This window comes from Henckelia pumila, chromosome 3 (assembly GCF_033568475.1).
Source record: "Henckelia pumila isolate YLH828 chromosome 3, ASM3356847v2, whole genome shotgun sequence".
NCBI lineage: Eukaryota > Viridiplantae > Streptophyta > Magnoliopsida > Lamiales > Gesneriaceae > Henckelia > Henckelia pumila.
The window spans coordinates 132,257,059-132,279,441 of NC_133122.1; positions in this window are offsets into that span (position 1 = coordinate 132,257,059).

Below are 22,383 nucleotides of genomic sequence, written 5' to 3' on the forward strand. Positions count from 1 at the left end.
ATCACTGATGATCGAGGTGTAACAATTAAGAAATACTTGGGGTAGTATTTTTCTATTAGTGCTTAGGAGATGAGTACTTGGTACAATCTCAGAGCATTCGGCACTTTGGATGATTTAGAGTCTCTAGGATTGCCGGGGACGAATAATTTGGGATTGCTGTAATCGGGGACGATTGCATTTGGACTTGTATGGTCAAGTTAGGCGATAACTTGAAAAGTGGATTCAAGAAAGGGAGTTGGTGGTTCCCTAGGATTATGCATTCTTGTTAAGAAGGAAACCAATGTTGATCTAATCAATTACTTAGTGATAGCAATGGTCAGGAAAGGACCATGTTGTTGTTTCATGTGGGAGTTGTCCATTGAACAAAAATAGTGAAGGTTGTTGACCGAACATTTCGATTTTCGATGAAGTGTTCCTGTGAGGACATCTATGTATACCGTTGTGTTTGGATCCGACGAGTATTTGAAAATGCTAATGGACATTAGCAAAGAAAACATCAATTTTCATATCGTGAGGCGTGACATTAGCTGGGATCTAGTTCTTGAGATCCAACAGATTGTGTCACAAATCTTTCAGCGAGTGATGTGTGATATCTCTGAGGTGCCTCAGATAGTCAAGGATCGACTTAGTAGCCAACGAGGTTTGCCTTTGGGGTAGAAGATTTCACAAGATCGTGACGGATCGAATTTGTTCTTTCGAGTCAGTGAGTCACATCCATGCAAACTGTTTGTCAAAGATATTGCGTTTTAGCAATGAAGAGGTGTTTTGTGTGACAAGTTACTTCGAGCATAAGTGTTTCCCCGGAGTGACTAGGGAATAGATGAATTAGTCCTTTCAGCGCTAAGGCTGATGCCTTCGAGAAAAGGAGCGATTTGACTGTTGAGAATCCATTGGGATTTAGTTTCCAGAATCTTTATGTTCAACCATGGTAGGTTTGGATTGCGATGATGGTATCACCAGAGACTCCGAGTTGAGTTATACCAGGCGCATGTAACTGTCGAGTGTCGAGATGGAATAGGAAGTGTTTCCATATGTCTGTGTACTGTGGAATGTCCCAGTCGAGCATATTAGTGAGAGCTTGCCTTAGTCTTGATGTGTGCACAGTGATTGCGAGTATGTATAACCATCAGGAGGATGTCTATCGATTGAATTCGTGGGTGAATAACCTATGGTTGAAATGATATAGATCATCGAAGACGCGATGATTTCCATTGCAGTGTATGCGTGGTTACACAGACCAATGGCTAGGAGATGACTTAGTGTCATTATCGGTGAGCTATGATAGTTTTCATCAAGGCATGGTATTGAGTTATACTGAGAAACATGAACTATGATTTGCACTGGACATGGTATTGGATTCCCAGTATTGCTTGAAAAGCTCATTTGCTTTGGTAAGGCATGGGAAGAATGATCAGTCTAGGGAATCGTGATAAGAAGTTATGTTGAAGTATGACTTTGTGACAACTAGATTCTCTTGAGGAGAAATTCGGACATTGTTATGTCAGCACAGTGTTGGGAATGATGTTTCCTGACTAGAGGTGTTGAGCACCGAGAATTTTTGGAACCATTAGATGATTAGATCTAGTTTGGTGATTTGACGAATGCAGTAAACCAGTCAGGTTATGATTTGGTCTTCATCAGTCTGAGATATTCCTTGGAATGATGATCTCGATCAAGCGGGTGTTTGTATCCTTTGTGGTCAGAAAGACCGTGGTCAGTATGGAAGACGTATTAGTGTTGTGATACGTTAGTGCCAAGGAAGTTTGAATGTCAACCAAAAGCGCAGAAATATTCATTTGGGAGGATGCCATTGCGGTTCAGCATTAGTGGAGCTTGCAGAGAATTAAACGAAAGTCTGAGTGTGTTGGAAGATATTTCGACCAGGCACTCGAGCAGGGTTTCTAGTATGTTCTCGAGGTTTACCCTAGATTTCGAGGACGAAATCTTTTAAGGGAGGGAGAATGTAGTAACTCGTATCTAGAATTAATGATTAATGAGTAATTAATCATGTGATAATGTATTGATTTATCAATACATGATTAAGGAAGTTTCGGTTGGATTAATGGACTTCAGAAATTGATTCAGAACGATCGGAAATGGCCCGAAGGGTGACCAAGAACGGAATCAACGTTCATGAACAGAAGCAACTTTCTGGCAGTAATGTCATTCGTGACGTCAAAAATATTACGTCATTTCTTACGCACTTGATGGGACATCGGAAGCAACGATGGAGATCGGAAGCAACATTCGTCAGGCAGAACGGACGCAACATTGAGGAACGGACGTTCCATTTCGTGTCTATAAATAGAGGGTCCGAGAATTCATTTCTCGCACCTCTTTCCTATTTCTCTCTCGATTCCTTAGCCTTCTAACTCAAATCTAGGGAGATCTAGGCATCCTATTGGGATTCTGGAAGTGGCATAGCGATCCAGGCATCGTAACGGAGCTGTGGCCTAGTTTTGAGGCAATTGTCATCAGTGGGCTGACGACGGATGCAGGTATAGCTATGGTCTCCTTAAATTATTTAGGAGTATGCAATAGCTTATTTAAGGCTTTTAGAGCTTAATTAATGATGCATGGATATTTGCATTGTAGAGCTGATGTAGGCTTGGAACCTAGAGTGGGACTGCTAGGACTACCTGTAGAAAGGTACGTAAGTACTGACTGAGATAGCTAGCGGGTTTTGCATGCTTATATGTTGCATTTGTGTGTCATATTATTATGCGTCATGTGCATATCATATTGTGCCTGTATATCTTTTTGAGATGAGCTATGGAGGGCCGCTCAGCCCTGTTCGGACGGTTGATGTCGAGCGCCCCACGATCGATGGGTTAGCCGGCACTGGCATCTGTAAGACATTGTCTACGTTCGTTAGGAATGAATAGTATACACAGGGTTTGCTCCCCAGGTTGTACCACTCATTTCCTAGGCGCCATTACTGAGCAGTTGTATACAGTTATCCCAGATATGGATACCCTGTCATTTGCATGCATCATATTTGTATGTTTTACCCGTGCTTTCGTATTGATTTTAGAGCTCACGTCCAGTCTTTTCTGTGTATCAGGACATCCCATTCGACGGGGCAGGTGTAGGTGCAGGATCGAGCACCAGGAGCTTGGAGTAGCCAGTGACCAGTGAAAACAACAGGATTAGCTGTAGGTTTTTGCCCTTTAGGCTTATTTATTCGATTGGGTTGTATAACCGAATTTGTTTAACGGGTTGTATTCTGCCGGTCTGCTTTTATTTAAGTCTTCCGCAGTGATTTATTTTAATGCATCCTTAATTATGCTCTTAACTCTGATTAGGTAGTGGATCCGGGTTGGGTCGCTACACCCTTACTTCAAACTTGCTATTTTGAAAACCTATACTAGTTTTGTTTCCCCTCATAGAATCAAGCTTGGATGTACTTGAATTCGCAAGTGTTAGAGTTGATTTTTCAAGCTCCCCCTTCACCTTGCACAATTCAAGATCTTTCTTTTTGTTCCTCTTTCTCTTCATGTAATCTTCAAATTTCTTTGTGATCAATAAAATTGAATCTTCACACAAGTCTAAATCGTTGAATTCCAGTGGCCGGATCTCGTCGCAAAAACCGGAATCACACTTAGTATCGTCAAGTGTTGGCTCTGATGACACTTGTAAGGGTTTTGACAGTTTTGACTACGAAAATACCAGAAATTAATTTGAATAACTTTTTGAGTAAGTGTTATCTCTTAGTGTTGTCAACACTTCAAGACACACAACACAGCGGATTAATTAAATAAAAATAAATAACACGAATATATTTATGCACAAGTACTGAGTACTTGCGCGATGCCTCATGGCAAAAAGATCACTAGAAAATAAATCAGTTTACAAAAACCAACTAGTGAACGTATATGAAAAACCTACTTTTTTCAACAAATTGAAAAAATAAATAACTTCTTAAAAACTAGTAAGAACTAGAATATAAAAACAAATAGGAATTTTTCATAAGCCAAAAAACAAAAACCAAGGAACCATTTTCAGAACAACACTTCACTCTCGTGTTTTCATTGTTTCCAACACTACTCGACAACGCAGTTATTCAGCAACGATCGGCGATAAAGCTTCATCAGGAAAATCTCAATCAACTCTCAATTATGTTCTAAATTAATCTCTTTGTTGATCTCGCTTCGTTGCTCTTGTCTCGTCTCTTTTCTATGCGTGCAATAATACTTAAATAGATAGGTCTTCAAGCTTTAATAGGATTTCTTAATTAGATTCCTACAAAATAAGAAAACCAAGTTCATTAGGAAATAAACTTTTTTAAATACTAAGGAATCATATATTACTAATAAAGGATAATTATAAAAATAGAAAATAACAAGTCTAGAAAAGAAAAACTTATAAATAAAATCTCATTAAAATTAGGAAAATATCATTAAGGAATTTATGTCAAGCAAGGCAAGTCATATTCCTTTCAATCTCCCCCTTTTAGCCTTTCTGGACAAAATACGCACAAACGAGTTCCAGTAAACTCCTCCTTAGTTGAAAACCATTTCTCCCCCTGAATAAGTATGTCTCCCCCTGAATTTAAAACATACACAAAGTGTTGTCACTCGTATTGGAAACACAAGGGATAATATGTGTAACAGCATAGCATGAGGATTCTATTCATATTAGAGCAATATGGGAGTATCATCATAGTATTACATAGGGAGTTAAAGTTAAAATTAAAGCATAGTAAAAAGATATAAAAATTCAGAACATAGATACTAGAGTAAAAGAATATATAGACTAAGGATACTATTTCTTCATCTTTAGAATTTCCATCTTCAGTTCAGCATCTTCGGTCCAACATTCAAAGTTTGTGCCTTATCTCTCCCCCTTTTTGACCAAAAAGTTTCAGTCCAAGCATCAATCAATACTTAGCCAATAAAGCTTCATAGTACTCAATTAATCAGATCCAGAAGGAAAGAATTTGGCTAAATGGACTTGGTAAATATCGGAACAACCAAAATAGGATCGGAGGTTCGAAAGGGATCGGAACCAACGAACCCTGATCAGAAGTTACGGAGGCGGTCGGAGCTTCCAATTGGAGATCACAGCTTCCGATCTGTAGCATCCGTATGTGGCATGGAGGCTTGGACGCGTAGCTGCATGCGGGAAATCGGAGCTTCCAAAGCGAAGATCGGAGCTTCCGATCACAGCTGTCCGGAACGTGGAATGCATGTGAGGATCGGAGCTTCCAATCGTTGCTTATAAATAGGCCATCTGAGCTTCAAAATTTTCACACCAATTTCCAACACTTCTCTCTGTTTTAGGGCTTTTTAGGTTATTTCTTGCCTTCTTAGGCTTGGTCCGGGAGTAGGAAAGGCACTCCGGGGTTGCGGCAGAGAGGTGCCCAAGTTCTGGGGCAGTCGTCACCAGTGGGCTGATGACGAATACAGGTATAGCTCTAGCTCCTTATAGTAAATAGGGAGTATTCTATAGCTTAGTAAATACTTTTAGAATAATATTATAATGCATGAGTACTTTGCATTGTAGTGCGGACTGTAGGATTGGACTTAGAGTTGGTCTAGATTGTCTTAGTATATGAGGTACGAAAGTATTATTTGAGATATTCAGATTGAGTATGCATGTATTATTTGTTTGCATGTATTATGTGATTGCATGATTTATATGATACAACATGTCATTACTGTATGTTGCATACATGAGCATATTGATCCCATATCCTTGAGATTTCATGTAGTAGGGCGCTCACCCTAAGAGTTTGTTGATGGTTGGATACGTAAGTCTTGTGTCAGGTCACCGTTATGGTTGGACACTTGTACTAGTATCAAATCACCATTATCCAATGGGTATAGGAGCCACCTCCTGATGCGACGGCGCAGCGTGCTGTATACCCTGGGCCCGGTTTATGAGTTAGTTTCTTGACTTGAGTGTCTTGGTACCCAGTTCACTTGCACCGCATACTCATACTCTCGTACTGAGCGTTTTATGCTCACGTCCCGTAATTTGTTTCTGGACACCCTATTCCATGGGGAAGGTTTGCGTTTGGATGAGGCGGGTGGTTTCAGGAGGACTTAGGCTTTGGAAGGCCAACGGTGATGTCTAAGTTTACTGTTTTAATGTATTTGGTATAATACATTTGGATTCGATGTGGTTGTATAACAGTATTTTATTTGGTATTTTAATTGTTGATTATGGTTTTCGCTGTTATTTCTGATTATTTGATTTTTTAATTTAAATGCATGATTAAGCTTCTAATTAGTAGGTGATCACGGTTTGTGTCACTATATTTTTGGTATCAGAGCATGCATAGTAATCTTGGGATCTAGATCGTTGAAATTGGGATTAACCTTTAATCATCGTGTAGATGGCGGGACTTGGTGACAAAAGTAGTCATGGCAGCATAAGTAGACGCTGGGGTGATCAGGATGATCTAGAGCATCGTCGGGACCGTCATCACCATTGTCATGATGATCATAGGCGTTTCAGTATGAATAGGTTCATGCAGATGGGTCCTAAACCATTGATCGGAGGAGAGTCACCGAAGGATGCGGAAAACTGGCTGCGGCGTATGGAGGTTTGTTTCCGTAAATTCAGATTCACTGAGGAACAAAAGATGGAGACTCTTGATTTCTTTGTGGAAGGACGAGCTCGGAAGTGGTGAAGTTATGCATCTGCACCCTTTATTGCAGTTCGATGAGTAGATAATTGGGAAGAGTTCCGCACAGCTTTTTATAAGCTGTATTTTACTCCTGCACTCCAAAAGGCGAAGGCAAGTGAGTTGCTGAGTTTGAAGCAAGGATTGATGTCGATCGATGAGTACCAACTAAAATTCTTTGAGTTGTTGCCCTATTGCCCCAAGATTTATGATAGAACCAAGGCGAAGTACAATTTGTTCCTCCAAGGCCTTAATCCAGATATCTATGATCGAGTTTTTGTGGGAGATGACATGACTTACGAGGGACTAGTGAGTCGATGTCACCAAGCAGAGGACAAAATCCGCCGTAACAGATCTATCTTTTCGTCTAGACCCACAAGTTCCTTTGGTCTTCGTGCTCAGTCTTTCAAGAAGTTTGGTTCTTCTTATTCTTCCTCAAGATCGGGGGAGTGATGCGCTTTGGGAAGAAGAATCAGGGTCCTTGTAATAATTTTAGTGGGAGTCATCCTATTAATAGGTGCCGAAAAGTTTCAGGGGCATGTTTCAGCTCTGGGGAGATTGGTCACCTGAAGAAGGATTGTCCACAGGGTGGGGGAGCTGGTTCTGGTTCTCAGGCATCATTGCAGCAGATAGCACAAGGGCAGTCGACAGGAGGTTCTAATCTGAAACCTCGTGCTTCCAGTCAGGTGTTTGCCTTGAGGCATGATCAGGCAGTGGATGAGAATGAGAAGGTCATAGCGGGTACGTTTCTGTTATTTGATATACCTGCTTTTGTACTCATCAACACTGGTGCATCTCATTCTTTCATTTCTGCACGTTTCGTTAAACGACATAAGTTATCATACATTTCACTAGATACAGTGGTTGTTGTCTCTACTCCGAAGGGACAGTCTACGTCAGCTAAGCGTTTAGTGTTTGGTTGCACTTTAGAGTTCGAAGGGAATGTTTTGATGGAAAATCTCATGATATTAGCAATAAAAGATTTCGATTGCATTCTGGGAATTGATATGTTGAAAACAAACCGAGCTTCAGTGAATTGTTATCAGAGACTAGTGCATTTTCATTTAGTTGGTGATGATAGCTGGTTCTTCTATGGTGAGGGACCAAAAACTTGATCGAGCAAATACTAACACTTAAAATCAATATAAATATCTCTCAATTATGCTCAAAATTATCGCAAGTGCACGAATCAAGTTATAATAAAGTATACTGAGTACGATTATCGTCCTCAGGGACTATGTCACAATAATTCAGTTATTTTATTCCTCTACCCAAAGTAACGAAAATTTTATGAATGATTATAACTAAAATTATAAACTAATGAGTTCAACTTAAATCACTAAATTTCGAAGAAATAAACAAATTCAATTCTCGAAATAGAAAATATAATATGAAAATATTTTTTGAAATCTCGGTTCACCTTCCCCCTAATTGAACTGGACAATTGAAATTCACTTTTATACACATAAATTCGACAGGAATTCCTGATATATCGACACTCTCTCTCGAGTTTATGCCAATCTAATTCAAATTAATGAAACAATCAGATCTCTCCGATTATTTATCATTACCGATTGCTTTGCGTTCCTTGAATTCCTAAAACTTTCAACCTGGTGGTCTATGATTATCAACATGTACTAAATATCATACCTCTATGCATATTTTAAGTCCATGGATTATGTCACTCGTCCTAATCATGAATTTATCTCTCGATAACAATTCACAACATACAAATCTATGCTAAAGTTAGTTACTCCTCAACATAGAATAATAAATCATGACAAAATCAAATAATAGCATAAAACAAACTCAATTCGTCCAACAAATCAATCACACAAACGTGTTTCGGGGTTCGGATCCCCTAATTCCAACAAAATAAAGTTTATCTACTACAAATCATAATAAAAATTAATCTAACAATGTTTTCAACATAAAAATTCAAAGTTTGGAAGAGAAGAAAACTCAAAACGCCAAGGGGAACTCCGGTCTTCACGAGCCGCCTCAGCCTTTATCTTCTGCGTGTCGAAACCCTTAAAACGTCTGCAAATATTCTATTTATATTGCCCCCAGAGTCTTTTCCTTTTAAAACACCCGGAATAAAAGGTTTCCAAAATACGCGAGAGCGCCCGAGCGGTAGAATATTGCAGCTCGGGCGTTGGGTCCTTTGCCTCTCTTATGTGTTGTTCCTCGAGCACGCGCTCGAGCGCATAGTTTCTGACTCTCTTATGTTTTCTTGCTCATGCATGCGCTCGAACTGCAATATTTTTCAGCTCAAGCGCACCTTGTTGATTCCCAAAAATACTTGATTCTTCTCATTTTCCTGCCATGTCGACCATAAATCAAGAAGAGTGAACAAAACACAAGGGAAAACACTAAATACAAACAAAATTAGATTAAAACGAACAAAATGACACAAACAAATGCAAAAATCATGCAATAAAACACGTGAAATTGACTCATGTCAAGGGAGCGAGACCTCAGATGCCTTTGGTATCCGCTATGAGAGCTTTTCAAGCTCTGGAGTCTGGTGGGGAAGGCTACCTCATTTATACAGTCAATACATCTACTGGAAGTGTTGGTATAGAAGCTTTGACAGTTATGAATGAATTCCCAGATGTGTTTTCAAATGAGAATCCAGGATTTTCTCTAGTGCGTGAAGTTGAGTTTGGCATAGATTTGATGCTGGGGACTTCGTCTATTTCTTATCGTCTGGCTCCGTCAAAGATGCGTGAATTGAAGCAGCAGCTTCAGGATCTGTTGGACAAAGGTTACATTCGTCCTAGTGTTTCTTCTTGGGGAGTGCATGTTCTGTTTTTGAAAAAGAAGGATAAGTCTATGCGTTTGTGCATTGACTATCGTCAATTGAATAGGATAACAATCAAGAACAAGTATCATTTGCCTCGTATAAATGACTTATTTGATCAGTTGCAGGGCACTTCAGTTTACTCAAAGATTGATTTGAGATCTGGATATCATCAGATGAGAGTCCGAGATCAGGATATAGCCAAGACAGCATTTTGGACAAGGTATGAGCATTATGACTTCCTAGTAATGTCATTTGGGTTGACTAATGCACCAGATGTATTCATGGATCTGATGAATTGAGTATTTTGGGAATTTCTGGACAAGTTTTTCATCATGTTCATTGATGAAATTTTAGTATATTCACATGATGTGAATGAATACGCGTATCATCTGAGACTTGTGTTGCAGACTCTGAGGGAAAGAGAGTTATACGCTAAGCTAAGTAAGTGTGAGTTTTGACTGGATCGGGTGATATTTCTTGGCCACATTATATCCAGGGATGGATTTTCTGTGGATCCGAGCAAGATTGAGGCTGTAATGAATTGGTTGCGACCAACGATGGTAGTTGAGATCCGTAGTTTTCTGGGTCTAGCAGGATATTATCGTCGCTTTATCGAGAATTTATCGCAGCTAGCTTGAACTTTGACACAACTTACTCGAAAGGGCGTGAATTTTGAATGGTCCTCAGAATGTGAAGAAAATTTTTGTGAGCTTCATAGACGATTGACTTCTGCGCCTGTGTTGGCTTTATCGTCTGGATTTGGAGGGTATGTGGTTTACACTGATGCTTCTCTTCAGGGACTGGGATGTGTCCTGACTCAGAATGGGCATGTGATTGGATACGCCTCTAGACAGTTGAAAGTTCACGAGAAAAATTATTCAGTGCATGATCTCGAGTTAGCAGCTATTGTCTTTGCATTGAAGATCTGGCGTCAATATCTATATGGTGAGAGATTTGAGATCTTCACAGATCATAAGAGTCTCAAGTATCTTTCATTTAGGTAGAGTTGAACATGAGACAGAGACGTTGGATGGATTTTCTGAAAGATTATTACTGTGAAAATAAATATCATCCAGGAGATGCTAATCTTACTGCTAATGCCTTGAGCCACAAGGTGCGAGTTTTCGCACTTCAAACATGTTCTATGACCGGTGCAATTGAAGATTTTTGTTCTTCGGGGTATACCTTCAAGCATAAGAAAGGTATGCAAAGTATCCAGATGTTTGCAATTTTATCTGAGCCAGCTTTGTATTCTCGGATTCGGAATGCTCAGATATCTGACCCGAAGATCCAGCGTTTGGCTCTTTTAGCCAGAGATGATAGTACGTCGGGATTCCACTATCAGTCATATGGTTTTCTTTGTTTGTATGGCCGTATTGTTGTTACGAAGGATGATACTCCGAGGGAGGAGATTTTATCTCTGGCTCATCTTTCTAAGTTGAGTATTCATCCAGAAAGCAACAAGATGTACAAAAATTTGTGTACTAGGTTCTGGTGGAAGGGAATGAAGAGGATTGTGTATTAGTATGTTTCGATTTCAGCAGGTCAAGACAGAGAACCGATGACCTGGAGGATTGATTCACAGTTTACCTATTCCTGAGTAAAAATGGGAGTTTACCAAGACTCATGGGTTGAAGAACTCGACGCATCTGCATTGCCACAAATATAAAGAAATAAAGTTACGTTTTGACTAACAGCTATGATCCTAACAAAGTTCCTTCAAAATTTGAGAACTTTGGTCAAATATGTTCAAACCTACTCGACCGGTCAAGCATTTTAAAGAAAATTTATAAAAGTATGTATTATCCTCCCTCTACACACATCTTCGATCTCAACATAATTCTTTATTTTATTTTTAATTCTTAATAATTTATCAATTTTAATAATATGTGTGTATTAAATTGTATAATATTATTTTATTAATATATAATAATTACATTAATAATTTAAATATAATTATAATTACATGTATTAATGATATAATAGTATTTATATCATATAAAAATTAATCATAATTATATTATTAACTTATAAAAATAAATATTCCAAAAATATTCTTTTTGGCATAAGATTAGAAGTAAGTGGATTGAATATTGATGTTGTATTTAGTGCAGAAATTATATTATTTTAGTGCATAACTTGCACTAAAATAGATTTTGTGATTGGAGAAGGCCTGAAAGGAGTGAATTATTCAAAGTCTATATATACAACTCTCAAGAACTTAATTTAGACGATGTGGAACATATAACACAAGTTAACAAAGAATCATTTTGCAAAATCAGCGGCCTATATTTTAATTTATCACAACGCGTAAAGACTTGCAATTCAATTTTTGTAGCTTCATATTTAATTCTTACAAGGAATAAACTTTAATTATGTTTGACTTCGTATAACTTACGGAAACCTTGATTCCTTAAGCTGTTGGGAATTTTTTTTAATTTTTTTATGGTGAAAATCTTGTAATTTATTGAATAAAAGAGAGATCATTCATTACAAGATCTGTCAATCATAAAAAAAAATTTCAGACTCCTAAAAAAATGGGATGTGGAAGAAATAACAAAAGTATTGATTGAGTGCGCAACCACATGCATTAGCCGATCTGCGAACATGCGTAATAGTGATGTGGCTCTGTGAATCCAATAAAAGTCGAATGTCGGTCGCTACAGAGTCTACATAGCTTAGATCCTCTTTCAGACGAGTGACTGCTTGTACGACTACGAGATAATGAGAAGTTGAAATAGCACTTTCTCCTAATTTAGAGTAAAATTATATATGATACATAACTACAAGAAAAGTGAGTTTTTGTAGCGCGACATCAACAGTGTATAATAAAAGTAAGTCGTCAAAAATATTATCTACAACGAACCTTTTTCATGCTGTTAAAATTTAATATTAACAGTATGCCGCGCGTTGTTAATACTGTAATTTATTAACAGCCTGTCGCGCACAGTTATTGCTTAACATTAATGGCGTTCCGTGTGCTGCTGATACTTGAGTTTATTAGCAGCCTGTCGCATGCTGTGTTAATACTCTAGTATATTTTGCCATGGCACATGGCATCAAATCCCTATTTTACTCATCTTCTCTCTTATTATTTCACTTGTTTGCTCCTAAATCGCTGCTTCTATTCTTCCGCCGTCCAGCTTCAGGTACTGGTATTCTTCTTCCTAAATCTCGTTTTTCTCTCGATTTATGACCGAAGGCCTCTGTTTTCACGTTGATTTTTGGGCTTTTTGATATTTGTTTCGATGAATTGGGTTTCCAATAGAATAGGTACAAGAAATTATATTCATGAATCTCGTTTTTTGCTGCTTTTGAAATTTGAAGTTTTGTGTATCGCGGAAAACTCCATTTCTCCGTGAAGCTTCTGCTCTGTTTCTGTTGCTGGTTTTGGGTAATTCCTGGCTTGGTTTTGACATTGTTGCTATTATTCTCGTGTTTTTGAGCTTCTGGTTTGTTGAAGTATGCTTCTATCAGATTGAATGGGAATAGAGAAGAGATCGGATCAAATAGTACAGATCATATGAGCTCGGTGTTCAGATGAGTTCATGGCCAGATCGTATACTGGGATCAGATCGATGTGATGGTCAGACGAGTCTTCGGATGAGTTCATGCAGATAGATTGCTCGAGTATTGTGACTTGGTTAGAAGTCAGATCAAGTGTCCAAGAAGCTATATGCTTGCAGGCAAATCGATGCAGATCGAAATACAAGGGCAGATAAAACTGATGAATGAAGACTTATCGGGCTGGACCATGTTGACTTTATAATTGGATCATAAGTTACTGTTGACCTAAAGCCCAAGATGAAAGTCGGTCTAATTCTCTATATAAGCATATGGAAGCTGGCCGAAACGAAAAAAAAAAGAACAGAAAAAATCAAATTCTTCAGAATATATTGAGAGAAGAAAAGAGAGATTTCGGAGGAGAGAAACAAGCGAATATTGTGACGGGAAGAATTCAAGTATCAAAAGCTTTAATTGAGTCTGTATCTATCTTGAGAGTTTTTCGTTGTCCATCACTATAATAAGCTCTGTTCTTGAGCTTGGATTGTTCTGTTGGTGATTAATAAAAGAGTGTGTGTTGCTCTCCCATGGACGTAGGCCAATCTTTGCTGAACCACGTAAATACTTGCATCATTTAATCGTTTTCGCGTGAGTTGGTTGATTGATCTGTGTGCGTTGGTTTTATCTGCTTTCTGGGATTATTGTTCTTATCTGTGTGTTTCGTTTGCCTAGTGAATTCTCGATCTTCAAATTTCGGATTGATTCCTAACAAGTGGCGCCGTCTATGGGAAACCAAGCAAAGATGGTGGGATCAATAAAGTTTGATATTGAGAAGTTTACGGGCAAGAACGATTTCTCACTCTGGAGGATTAAGATGCGTGCAATCCTGATACAACAAGGATTGGTGGAGGCTCTTAAGAAGAAGGAGGAGATGTCCGATGAGATAAAGAACAAGGATGAATTGCTCGAGAAAGCACACAATGCAATTATTCTTTGTATGGGAGATAGACCTCTTCAGGAGGTGGCCAGAGAAGAATCTGCAGCGGCGGTGTGGCTCAAACTCGAAAATTTATACATGACGAAATCCCTGGCTAATCGTCTGTACATGAAACAGAGATTGTATTCCTTTGTGATTAAGGATGAGAAGAACCTTGAAGACCAGATCGAAGAATTCACCAAGATATTGGATGACTTGGAGAATATTGAAGTAAAGCTTGAGGATGAAGATCGAGCTTTGATACTCTTGAATGCTCTTCCTAAAGCATATGAAAATTTCAGGGATGCTTTGCTATATGGAAGATAACAGACGATAACATTGGAAGAACTTCAGAGAAAATCGAACACAAACACTGAATCACATGGAGAAGGTCTTATGGCGAGGGGCAGAAGTGATAAGAGGACATCCAGTGGGAAATACAGGCCAAAGTCCAGATCGAAGAGTCAAGGAAGATACCAGAACAGAAACTTGGGTAATATGAAGTGCCATGCCTGTCAGAACGTTGGACATCTGCGAAGAGATTGTCCTGAAAGGAAAGGGAAGCAACAGGAAAAACCCAAGGATGATGGTACTCTGGCCATAGCTACAGATGGATATGACTCAACAGAAGTATTGGTGGTTTCTAAAGGTGATCAAAACCACGAGTGGATACTGGATTCAGGATGCTCCTTTCACATGTGTCCTATAAGATCTTGGTTTGAAAAATTGGAGGAATCAGATCAAGGCATGGTACTGTTGGGGAATAATCAATCATGCAGAATAAAGGGCTTTGGAAATATCAGAATAAGGATGCATGATGGGATCGACAGAGTACTCACCAAGGTATCGACAGAGTACTCACCAAGGTGAGGTATGTGCCCGAGTTGAAGAAAAACTTGATATCATTGGGAACGCTTAATGCTCAGGGATATTCATTCAAATCAGGAGCAGGCAGTATCTCAGTGTCAAAAGGATCTCTTGTTGTGATGAATACTGTCAAAAGGAACCTCCTGTATGTACTAAAAGGTGATACGATTATTGGAAGTACAACAAGTATTCAGGAACAGCAAGACAGAACCAAGCTATGGCATCTGAGGCTTGGACATGTAAGTGAGAAGGGATTAAATGAGCTGTCTAAACAGGGTCTGTTAGGTGGAGATAAGATCGAATGACTTGAGCTGTGTGATAGTTGTGCTCTTGGGAAATCTAAAAGAGTATCGTTTGGTCAAGGAAGTCACACAACTGAGCAACCATTGGCCTACATTCATTCAGATCTATGGGGTCCTTCTCGGACAGAAACTCATGGTGGAGGCAGATACTTCATGTCTTTGATAGATGATTATTCAAGGAGAGTATGGATATTCATCTTAAAGACTAAGGATGAAGCTTATGACAAGTTCAGAGAATGGCTGCTGGCAGTTGAGAACAAGAGTGATCGAAGAGTGAAACACCTGAGAACAGATAATGGGCTGGAATACTTATCAGATAAGTTTGTCAATCTATGCAAGGAGAAAGGCATTACCAGACACAGAACAGTGGCAGGAACGCCACAGCAAAATGGCCTGGCAGAGAGAATGAACAGAACTCTTCTGGTGCAGTGACCCGCAATTAATCGAGGTAATTAAGGTAATTAATTACTAAAATGTACCTAAATAGTCCAAGGTATATCGGATGGTCCGAAGAGGAGTTCGGAGGATCCGAAGTGGATCGGAAGCTCCGAAGTCAGGATCAGAAGCTCCGATCGAGATCGGAAGCTCCGTCGGTGAGATCGAAAGCTCCGATCGGACTCAGTGTACATGTCATCGCTTACGTCAGCAAGGTGACGTCATGGCTGACATAATATAGGGCGATCGAAGCTCCGAAGGGGCGATCATGATCGGAACGTCCGATCACGATCACAATTGGAACTTCCGAACGTCTCCTATAAATATAGGGTTCGAGATGCTCATTTCTCACACCAATTCCATCTCTTCTCTCTGATTCCTAAGACTTCTAACTCAGATCTAGGGAGATCTAGGCGTCCTATTTTTAATCCGGAAGTGGCTTAGTGATCTAGACGTCATCGCGGAGCTATGGCCTAGTTTTGAGACTATCGACAGCAAAGGGCTAACGACGGACGCAGGTATAGCTTTGGCATCCTAAAAATATTTAGGAGTACGCTTTAGCTTAGTTAAGGCTTTTTGAGCTTTATTGTTGATGCATGGATATTTGCATTGTAGTAGCAGTAGACTGGACTAGTAGGCTTGGAGTATAGGCCAGTGGAGCTAGGTTTGTCCAGCAGTGTTAGAGGTACGTAAGTACTGACCGAGATAGCCGGCATGATATATTTGCATGTATGTTGCATGAGTATGTGCTATATGCTTTATCATGTTTTAGCATGTTTTACCGTCTTAGCACATACATGATTTTACGTGTGACTGCATCCGGAGAGATGTGAGTCATTGACAGTCTCCATAGGGAACAATGATCTCATTTTGGACTCGAGTCAGGTATGATAGTTTCCACATGAGGCTTGTATCCTGTTTTGGATTTGGGTCAGGATGGGGTTGGCTCAGCCCTGATATAGAGTATACGAGTACCCCACGGAGTCGCTCTCAGTACTGTATATTCTCGGCGCCATGAGCAAGTGTTTTCACTTGAGTTTTAAATCATCTGTGTGCGCATATTTGTATTTATATTATTGCTTCGTATTGAGCGTTCTAGCTCACGCCCCTGTGTTTGGGTATTCGTTGTGTACCTTGTGGCGGGGCAGGTTTGAGGCTGGATGGTCCAGGCGGCTCTCAGCAGGATTGAGCTTGGGAGAGTGTGAAGTTGTAGAGGGTAGGGATTTGTTACCCTGAACCTTTGATTTGTTTGTATAATAGTACTTATACACTTGTGATATCGTTGGTTGTATTCTGCCGATTGGATTTGTTGTATTTTAATTATCCGTACTTTACGCTTTAAGCTTTTATTGCATGCGCTTTTTCTGTAACTCTGATTAGGTAGTGGATCCGAGTTGGGTCACTACATCTGGAAAGGGTCAGATGTATGTTGATCAATGCTTCTCTTCCTAAGTCTTTCTGGGGATAAGCATTATCTACTGCGTGCTATTTGGTCAATAGGTGTCCATCCAGTGCGATTGGTTTTAAGACACCAATGGAAAAGTGGAGTGGAACACCTGCAGACTACTCAAACTTGAGGGTATTCGGATGTCTAGCATATTCTCATCTGAAACAGGACAAGTTGGAAGCAAGGGCAGTCAGATGTATATTCATTGGGTATCCGGATGGTGTGAAGGGTTATAAGATTTGGAACCTAGAGTCAAGAGGTACAAAGTGCTTCAACACCAGGGATGTGAAGTTTGATGAATTCAAACTGGGATATAAAATGAATACAGATGGAAAGGACAGTCAGATCAGTGTGAATGATAAACTACCGATTTAGGTGGAGTCTTCTATGCCAGATGAAGAGGAAGATGAGATGCAAGATGATGATATGACAGCAAGTGATCCAAAAGAGGACTTAAGAAATTATAATCTTGCAAGGGACAGAACCAGAAGGGAGATCAGAGCTCCTAAGAGGTTTGGTGAAGCTGATCTGGCTTGGTATGCACTGACAGTAGCTGAGGAGGTGGAGTATTCAGAGCCAAATACTTATGATGAAGCTATGGCGAGTAAACAGAAAAACAAGTGGATTGAAGCTATGAATGAAGAGATGAACTCACTTGAGGAGAATCAAACCTGGAAGCTAGTAGACAGACCGAAGCATCAAAAGACATTGGGATGCAAGTGGATCTATAAACAGAAGGAAGAAACTCCTGGCACAGATCAGATCAAGTATAAAACAAGATTGGTTGCAAAGGGTTTTGGTCAAGTAGAAGGGATAGATTTTAATGAGGTCTATTCTCCAGTGGTCAAACATTGTTCCATCCGGATTATGTTAGCACTAGTGAACCAGCTCAACTTGGAGCTTGATCAGATGGATGTAAAAACTGCGTTTCTACACGGTGACCAGAAAGAAACCATTTATATGGAACAACCAAAAGGCTTCATACATCAGAAAACCCAGAACAAAGTCTGCTTACTGAGAAAATCATTGTATGGGCTAAAGCAGAGTCCGAGGCAGTGGAACAAGAGGTTTGATGAGTTCATGATTGATATTGGTTTTGTGAGAAGCCAATATGACAGATGTGTCTATCTGAAGAAGGATGATGGGCAGGTTATCTTGTACTTACTTATTTACGTTGATGATATCTTGATCGCAAGTAAAAGTAGGACAGAGATATCATCCTTGAAACAACAGCTCAACACAGAGTTTGAGATGAAAGATCTGGGTGAATCAAAGAGAATTCTGGGCATGGACATAGTGAGAAACAGAAAAAAACAGGAGATTCATCTGAGTCAGAAGAACTATTTGCAGAAGGTTGTTCTGCGGTATAATATGAATCATGCAAAATCTGTCTTGACCCCTCTGGGACAGCATTTGAAGCTATCTGCGAATCAGTCACCTGAAAGTGAGGAAGATAAGATGAAATGGCTGGTATTCCATATGCTAGTGGAGTGGGGAGTCTCATATATGGAATGGTATGTAGTAGGCCTGATTTGGCATACGCAATCAGTGTAGTGTCAAGATTTATGGCTAATCCGGGAACATATCATTGGGAAGCTTTGAAGTGGATTCTCCGATATCTCATAAACACAACTGGGCTGGGATTGAAGTTTGAGAAACAACAAGATGAGATTGATCCGGTAGTTGGATATGTGGACTCAGATTTTGCTGGGAACTTAGACACAAGAAAGTCGTTGACTGGTTATGTGTTCACCTTTTATGGCACAGCGATCACCTAGAAGTCTAATTTACAGTCAGTGGTTGCTCTTTCTATCACTGAAGCAGAATTCATAGTTGTGACTGAGGCAATAAAGGAAGGATTGTGGTTAAAAGGGATGATAGCGGAGTTGGGTGTAAAACAAGATCAAGTTGTAGTACACTGTGACAATCAAAGTGCAATACACTTGACGAAACACCAAATCTATCGTGAACAATCGAAACACATAGACGTGAAAATGCATTTCGTGAGAGATGTAATTGAAAAAAGAAATGTGATCCTTGTGAAGATAGCATCAGAAGAAAACCCTGCAGATGCTATGACTAAGTCACTGTCGTATGCTAAGTTCAAGAAATGTTTGGACTTAGTTAATGCGGTGATTGAAAATTAGCCAAGGCGGCTAGGATGGAGAGCAGCATTCAACCTGAAAGAATCAAGGTGGAGATTGTTGAAGTATCCTTCTATCAGATTGAATGGGAATAGAGAAGAGATCGGATCGAATAGTATAGATCAGATGAGCTCGGTGTTCAGATGAGTTCATAGCCAGATCGTATACTGGGATCAGATCGATGTGATGGTCAGACGAGTTTTCGGATGAGTTCATGCAGATAGATTGCTCGAGTATTGTGACTTGGTTAGAAGTCAGATGAAGTGTCCAAGAAGCTATACGCTTGCAGGCAGATCGATGCAGATCGAAATACAAGGGCAGATCAAACTGATGAATGAAGACTTATCGGGCTGGGCCATGTTGACTTTATAATTGGGTCATAAGTTACTGTTGACCTAAAGACCAAGATGAAAGTCGGTCTAATTCTCTATATAAGCAGATAAAAGCTGGCCGAAACAAAAAAAAAACAAAAAAAATCAAATCCTTCAGAATATATTGAGAGAAGAAAAGAGAGATTTCGGAGGAGAAAAACAAGCAAAGATTGTGACGGGAAGAATTCAAGTATCAAAAGCTTGAATTGAGTCTGTATCTAGTTTGAGAGTTTTTCGTTGTCCATCACTATAATAAGCTCTGTTCTTGAGCTTGTATTGTTCTGTTGGTGATTAATAAAAGAGTGTGTGTTGCTCTCCCGTGAACGTAGGCAAATCTTTGTCGAACCATGTAGATACTTGCGTCGTTTAATCGCTTTCGCATGAGTTGGTTGATTGATCTGTGTGCGTTGGTTTTATCTGCTTTCTGGGATTATTGTTCTTATCTATGTGTTTCGTTTGCCCGGTGAATTCTCGATCTTCAAATTTCGAATTGATTCCTAACATGGTTGATGTGCCTTGGTCTTCTCGGCAGTTTGAAGGTATTCGGCTATTGCTCTTGGCTTTTAATTTCTGCTTCTGGATTTGATTTTCTTCTTGCGTGCAATTCTCCTCGTGTGCTGTTCTTGAGTTGAATGTGGTTGACGGTAGTGGGAGTATTAGTAGAGAGTGCTTTCTCGGCTGTGACATTCTCTGTACACTTAGTGCTCGACAATTTGACTACACTGAATTCAAGAAGAATTCTCTTGCAAGAAAGTAAACGAGCAAAAGATGAAATGGGGCGTTTTAGATAAATTTAACACATTTGTGAAGTGCTATCTCGGGCTGATAAAAACAACAGCATTTGTGTGTTTTAAGTGAGGACGTGAAGCATACCGAAGAAACACTGTAAAGTTTCTGCAGCATTTGTGTGTTTTAAGTGAGGACGTGAAGCATACGGAAGAAACACTGCAAAGTTTCTCCAGAAGGTAAATTCTGTAAAGGCAGTTGCTTGACAGCAGTTGCCCTTTGAAATGGGAAAGATTTCAATTTTTTAGTTGTTTTATATGTAATGTATGAATAGCATGTGTTGGCATGATATTCTAAAAGATTGAGCTTGGTTTTTTTGGGAATGCGAGGACTTCTTTGATGTTAGTGCTTGATGACACTCAAGCTGATAGCGTGTACCCATTTGGGCCTTTGCATTTGACCTTGTTAAGTGTCGCTAGTGGCATAAACATTAAAGAGTATTGTATATTGAAGATTAATGGATGACTGAGACAACTTGGTTAAAATGACTTGTACAAGATTCAAGATTCATAAAATTTACCATGGCATGGTTTGCACTTGGCTAGAAAACTCACTTGAAAGGCAGCTTCTACATTCTATGTTAGTTTTGAGAAGCGTTGGTTAATATGAACGGGTTAGACACCTTAATCCAATAAAAATTTATGTTATCTGTATTTTGGAAGTATTTGGACCACTCTTAATATTATTCTGAAGAATGGAAAAGCTTTCTCCATTTTTATTTTTTTTTTTTTGGTAATAGGACAATTGGTTCTCGGCTGGTTTATAATAAGAAATCGGATTTTTTTCTTGCAGAGTTCAGATCCAGCCCCTCCAAGAATTACCACAAATGTAAAGCAGAATTTGCAGTTCTTAAGTTTATGGAAGGTTATATCATTTATTCATATCTAAATTGATTCAAATTTTTGTATCTAAATTTTCTTCTTTCTTATTAATTAAATGCTTGAATTGAGAGACAATAGGAGTTTCAAAAGAGAAAATTTGACACGCCCAGGCCTGCAACTGGTTATCGCAAAAAGAGAGTAGAAATGGAAGAAACGCCAGATGACAGCAAAATTTATCAAGATCCAACTTTATCCCTCTACCAGTATTAGGGTTGTTTTGAAATTTTTTGATATTTATATTTAATCAAATGTTGGATTATTTTATTGCAAGTTTTGTTTAATAGTTTAAGTTTTGAATATTTTTGAGGAATTAAATAACTGAGGTTGTTTTGGGGCTGATTTCAACTCGTATGACGCGATATGTTTTGATTCACAGGATAAGAGTGCAAAATTTAGAGCAACGAGGATAAAACAAGATCACATTCACGCAAAAAGTTGGAGAGTATATACTCTTTCGACTTATATCAACTTATATTGTGGTAAGTATAATTTTATGTATTTTTTTGAAGTCATAATAATAAGTTTTTCTTCTTTTTTATTTGCAGAAGACCACAAGAAAAAAGTAGACAACCTAAATTCAAATGAAAACCTAAATTCATGACAAAACTCGAGCTAGAGTCTACGGAATGAGCTTTGGAGTTGCGTGGATTGATAGTGTAATAATGGTCATGTGTAGCTAGTTTGTGAGGGATTTGTCTTTTATTTATGGTGTTGCAACTTATATGTTGGTATGATGAACAAAAAACCCCATGATTATCTAAATCTGTAGTCTTTTGTGATTGATATAGATACTAGTGAATTGTGTTGTTATGTGTAGCTAGTTTGTTGAGATATTTTGTATTGTGTTTTGGGTAGTATGATGAAGAAACTCGTCTATTAACTATGCGAGTTAATTAGACTTGAAATTGTGCTTGATTTGTTGTAAAGACTTGATTTTTCGTTTTCATGAATGAGATTGAAAGTTTTTGTTGAGTTATTCGTTTTCATTTCTTTGTTTAGTCTATTGAAGTTTTTGTTACATTCGCATCATATGAGGCTATCTATGATCAAATAGTGTGTTGTCGACATATTTTTTCGCGGCTTGTGAATGTCTGCTGTTAATAAACTCGCGGTGTGCATTGCGAGTTGTTGATACCTCTATCCGCGGTAGCCGATGTGTGCATTTGATATGTTACTTTCCGCAGTGTGCTTCGTGCGCTGCAGATGTTACATTCCGCGGCGCGCGATACACAC